This window comes from Lycium barbarum, chromosome 11, assembly GCF_019175385.1.
Source record: "Lycium barbarum isolate Lr01 chromosome 11, ASM1917538v2, whole genome shotgun sequence".
Classification (NCBI taxonomy): Eukaryota; Viridiplantae; Streptophyta; class Magnoliopsida; order Solanales; family Solanaceae; genus Lycium; species Lycium barbarum.
The window spans coordinates 72743295-72749463 of record NC_083347.1 but is presented as its reverse complement, the minus strand read 5'-3'; the positions used below and the strand labels follow the sequence as shown (position 1 = coordinate 72749463).

Sequence of the window (6169 nt, the reverse complement as noted above, 5' to 3'; positions counted from 1 at the left end):
TGTTTCAACATATCACGCCAGGTGCGTTTTAACCCACAACAGTTCAAAGAATAGTCGTTTTCTAAAAAGGTCAAGTGGGCTACAACCCAAAATATCAAAGTTTGCTACCAAAACCCAGAACCAAAAAAATACGTTTTCAAATCGTTTTTTTTTAGAAGTAAGGACTTTTGCTCAATCTATTTTTTCCTCTAAATTTTCACACAAGTTATTTACCACTTTTCGCATGTTTGAAATCTTTTCCAGTTTATTACTTATTCAAATTGTAGCGGCTATCTCCTATTTTTGAAATATTTTTTAAAATCAGTATGCATTCCAAAAGATTAAAGAAAATCAGGTGCTAGAGTCAAACTAAACGGCGTATGTGGCGTTTTCCTAAGATGCCTAATTCAATAAAGGGTTCCAATAAATTTGTGGGTTTACAAGTAGCAAAATACAAGAAGAAACTAAATATAGCAGCAATATGATGAAAATGAATGAAATGGGGTGTACCAAACCCTAGCCATTTTCACCCATGGCTGGGACTTCGTATCATTTTTACCCATGATTGGGCTTTCAATATCTTAGCTTCCCTTTCTTCTTTTTGGACTCAAATGAAGGATATATTCCTTATTGGGCTTCTAGCTCAACAAGGCGGCTGGACCTCAGCCCGAGTGGCCATGCAGGTTGGGGGGGGGGGGGGGGTGTGGACAAAGGACCCCGGTTAGTTTATATTTTTCTGTCCCTATCACACATACAATATATACACATATATGCAAAGTATACCACTGCTTTACGAATCCTACTCTATGTGTGAATATACGACATATATATACACAGTATATCACATTTACCTGAGAGACCATGTGAAGCATATGTGTTCTATGTACTCAAACTCAAACATCCCAAATCAAGTGATGGAAGGTCAAGTCATCAACCTCCTTTGATCCAAATGCCGCACAAGTTCCAAGAGGTTTCATGAACCTCCGGCATGGCTGGTCATCCGAGAAGGGTTCAAACTTGACCCCTCTTTACCTAACATGCATCTCAAACCACAACCCAAGAAAACACAGCTTCACATGCACCCCAGATGGCCTAGGGCAAAATGAAATATTCCTGATATACATATGTATGGAATACCTATCATCCTAAAAGCATAACTGAGACCTGTGAAGAGAAAACACAACTGAGGCATGAGACATAAGAAGTTTCTATGAGCACAACACATCCCAGACTTAACTTATCCAAACAAATCACAACAAATTAATCAAAGATAGCTCTAAGCAACATGGGATCAGAAAGATGTGATAAAGTATATAGGAGCACAAAGGGAAATCATCCTCTAAGTATTGTGTCATCATAAAAAATTCAACATACATAAGGTGTATCTACAACTGCATGAACCTAACTCCCAAATGGCTTCTAACAGTTTATGGACACTTCAAGTGAATACTTGGTTATCTTCAAAACATTGTATTCCAAATCTAAATGATCCTTCTTATGAAAGCAAGATGAGTAGGTAGGTCCACATTACAGTCTTAACAGCTATGGCACAATCAAAACCAAGCAAGCACAAACTAGGATCCTCCATTAGTATATTTTTTTTCACAAAATATAATTCAAGTCAAATACAACACTAGAGACCAAATTAGGATCATCTGCAGAACCAACTGTCTAGGACCTTTTAAGCAACTAAGTTTTCATATAGGGTACATGAATCCTAAGTCTAATCTGTCACACCCTTTTAAATGGCATAAGCTAGTAGGCAGGTTGCAGTCTCAAAATGCATAAGGATCTCTTGTTCTTCATTTTAAATGTCCTGACACTTCTTTGATATTATCTTATTGGAAGGGAAATTTAAGTTGACTTAAAGGATGCACTTAGCTATGACAGGATTCTTAACCTTTACTTTCCTTTTAAAATTGACCTAGTGTCATAGATTTCAAACTTTATATGCATAGGAGGAAAACAACTTCACTTTAACATGTCTAGAATGAGACCAACTTTATCTATTATTGGTCCTTCGTATCAGGGTCCGTATGACTTGATTCAAGATAGAAAGAAAGCATGGTTTAGGATTTGAAGAATCATATAGAAAAAATGGGGCCAAATGTACCCCTCCCTATTAATCTACCCTGCTGCCCTGATTACAATAGCACTATGGGTCTTCTTACCCTTCAAAGAATCACTTACTAAGGTTTAGGGTGAAAAGGAAGAAGTAGATTACTTTTCAGAACACAGGTTGCAATCACAAATATACATAAGATATACATAGTATTCAAATTATAAACCTGATTTGCTAAAAGCTATTATGTGTCACCAAATTCTTTTCATAAAGGGGAAAGGTTCCTCCATTTTTATTTATCAAGACAGGCAGTATCCAAAAAAAAAAAAAAAAAAAATCTTTTCCGGTTTTACTTACAGTTTCCAACTAGTCTAAATATCTCCCTAAGGCATAATGAGGCAGACACAATAGACAAAGCCAAATCAGTTCCAACAGGTCATTATAAATGCATAAGCAATCCATTTTCTTTAAGACTCAACAATTTCAACAATGTGACAAGATGATCCCAAAGTGTAAAAGAGTCAGAGGCTATACCCCATAACTGGAGAGGGAGGCCATGACAACCTCTTATTTGGGAAAAAGATACAAATAAGAGAACAAAGAGGACAATTATTTTCCAGAGTAAAACCTTAATCTAAGTTGTTCAGAACTTGAGTAAATCAAAATCAAATTGCCTCTTTTCATTTTTTCTTTCAATACTTAGATTCACAAATTTGACATTCATGGCCTTTTACCAAATTCAGACTCACATATGGGTGAAGACAATCATAGGTTCAAGAGCAAGATATATCAGTCTTTTACTTTTCATGACAGACTACTTCATTCTTCAAGTAAAACCAAATAACAAAGCAGTGTCAGCAAAGAGTTACAAATAAAAGAAACAGACCTCCCCTTTAACATTACCTTCATTTCAATCTTTGTTCCATACCCTTTTTAGCTTCAACATGACTAGATGGTAAAGCTAGCAGTTGTTCTACTAATTATTTGGTAACTATATCGATTCTAGTTGGCTTCAGATGAAGACCTGACCCTGTAGTCTCTATTACTTCCCCTATTTCCTTTACCTTCTCATTAGATTCTACACATTTAGGGAGATAAGTTACTACTAGATGTGGAGCGTATGATGTAGACTATTAAGTCAAGTTATGAATACCATGTGCATGAACAGACAAATTCACACAAGATAAAACAACTTTGAGCAAATCAAGGAAAACAGGATTGACATTTTAGGTATCATGTTTACAACAGCTTCTAGGATCTCTGTCATGAATCATGGACACTTAGCACACACTTGTCAGAAGTCACAGGTGATCACACACAGTCTATCTTAGGTGATGATACAAGCACAGTCACAACCATGAACACACAAGAAAACCATAAACCTGGGGCATGATCCTACTTCACTTTTGTTCCATTATTAGACAACAAATAACAATCAGCTTGTCTTGCCTTATTTTATTCTAGGCATAAGATTATTTAAGAGGGAAGGATCAATGGGACTCCCCACTATCACACTAAGATATTTAGCACAAAAATGCATATTCTTATCTGAACCTTCCTCTATTCATTTAATCCCAAAAAAAAAAAAAAACATCAGAGGCCATATCTAGAAGCACTGGTCAAATCCCAACAGCCTAGTTAACATTTTTTTGCCAACAGGCTTCACCTCACAAATAGAGTAGTTCATGGCTGACTAGAAAATGGTTATGTTTAATTGTAACCACAAGCACGCACTATCATCAATTCAACCAGGTCCAACTGCACTACACATGGACTGTTCACTTCCTTTACCCACTTTTTAAAGTTAAGCTGGATTAGCCACCTTTGTTCTATTCAAGATCATGCTCAGTAAGCCAATCAATAATTCAAGAGGAAAAGGCAAAGGGAAAGGGAAAGGGACCTGCCCATCCCCTCACTCACAACTTCACAAAGTCTCAGGATTTTATGAACAAAGAAGACCAACACAGTTCAACAGCCATCCTTCCTTTTTTTAAAAGAACTTTAACATGACATTTTCGTTTACTCTTATTATGTTTTTACCAAACAGATCACACATTGAACACAGAAACCCACAAGACATGAACATATAAACATAATCAACCTACAAACATATCCAAACTAAGCAGAATATTAAATGCTAAATAAAAAATGAAATAAACTAAATTACGATTTACCTTTTACACGCGCAGCCAAGAGAAGAATGGATTTGAGAGCCTCTGTGCTTCCAAATCTACAAACTCAGCCACACACGAAGAAAATAAAGCAAATGAGGACCAAATATTTCAACCAAAACCCCAACTCTTTGGTTTAGGTTTTCTAAAATTCTTTTTACTAGGAAGTCTTTTGAAAAAATCTAAGTTTTTCACTTCCTTTTTCTAAAATTCTTTTTATATCTCTTTCCTTACTTTTTTTTTTGTTTTTTTTTCCAGTTTTCGACCTTTTTTTCTCAAAAACGAGACCTCTCCTTTGTGCAAAGACTGGGGTTCCATTTATAGAACCGCAAAGTTTGAAATGAAATCCACAAACACCGGTGTGGGACAAAGATTTACCAAAAACCAACGATCCAGATCATAAACAAGTAAATGCGCGGTCAGATCGGCCCTCTTGGGTCGATCTGGCCTAATGAAAATTGACCAATAGCAAAAGACCAACGAAAATAATTGTAAAAGCAACAAATAAAGACAATATTGACAAAAAATTGGAAAACAATATAGCAAAAGGAAGATTTTACCATATTCGGGTAAAGCAGAGCATGAAAATGGAGTAAACATTAAACTTTCACCATTATAGGCATGCACTTACTGCGCATATCAGCCTAGATCTGTGCACGCGCCATTTTTGGCATGAGAGAGGTGAGGATTTAAGGGGCGGCGGCTAGGGTTTCACAGAAATAGTGAGAGAGAGAGAGAGAGAGAGAGACGGTGTAGGGTAGAAAGAAAAGAAAAATGAGAAATGAGGGGTAGAGGGCGGGGGGAGGAGGGGGGGGGGGGGGGCGCTTGATAGTTTTTGAATTAAAGGATTTTGGGTCAGGTCACAGCCTGGTTTGGGCTGGACACGGTCCAAATCTGTGTCTTAATTATTAAATGGCCCTTTTGTATACACCAAGTTTGTATATGCATATACCTTGTGTATATGTATATGTATACTTGATGTATACACATGCATATATAAAACAAGTAATTTAGAGAGAACACTAAAACTGAAAAAGTATTAATTATATAAAAAATTAGGCCGTAATTATTTTATTAAAATAGTTAAAGGAGAGTATTAATTATTTATGGGCCTAAAATGGCCTTTAATGGATTAACCAGTATAATTAAAACATTAAACTATATAATTAGCAAATAAAAAATAAAATTAAACTGGTTTATTGGAAATAAAACATTAACATACTTATTTTGCGAAATAACTCTAATTTCTGTAAATCATGATTTGGCTAATTTAATTATGGTTAAGGCAAAATATATTTAAAAAAGATCAACTTACAGTAATCACCACTTAATTAATTAATTAACCTAATTGAAACATTTATGGGTAATTATGCCTATTTTTGATAAATCCTGCAGATTATTAAAAAAATCAGAAATTTAAAGGGTAAAAATGGTTAATTATCTAATTTACTTAAATTATTCAGACTTCAAAAGATTAAAAGGGAATGAAGTATTTGCAAAAAATTGATACTTTTTAAAATAACTAACTAAATAAAAATCCTTCTCCTTTTTTTCTCTTTTTCTGATTCAATTAAGCTTAACAAAATCTTATAAAATGCTTGTAGAAATAATCATTAATTTCTAAATAAATTTATGATGCATGAAAGTCTCATATATTAATTTAAGGGAAAGAAAACATTAACCTGGACAATTTGTAAAAAAATCATTTAAGGCTTTAGAAATGCTGAGCTCATTTATTTACTACTTGGGAACTCTGAGTGATTAAAATATATTAGGGGAGGTCAAAAATTAGGTGTCAACAACTGTCCCTTCGGTGTTCGGGAATGGCGGGACCATCCCTGAGCAACGAAATTTGACTAACCCTAATTTTTGACTGACCCGGCTCCTTGTACCCTTTGTCTCTATGCAATTTCCACATATGTGGCCGGACCCTAGTTTCTGGGATTCCTACATATCT

At 35.1% G+C, this 6169-nt stretch overlaps 1 long non-coding RNA gene across 1 annotated transcript; it reads right to left on the bottom strand.

The window, feature by feature from the left end:
* Window positions 1-302: 302 nt before the first annotated feature.
* Window positions 303-4954, bottom strand: LOC132617678 (uncharacterized). The gene is made up of 3 exons (XR_009573811.1): window positions 4773-4954; window positions 4216-4271; window positions 303-1143 (listed from the first exon to the last, which is right to left on the bottom strand). It is a non-coding gene; the product is annotated as an uncharacterized LOC132617678 (long non-coding RNA).
* Between the last annotated feature and the right edge of the window lie 1215 nt (window positions 4955-6169).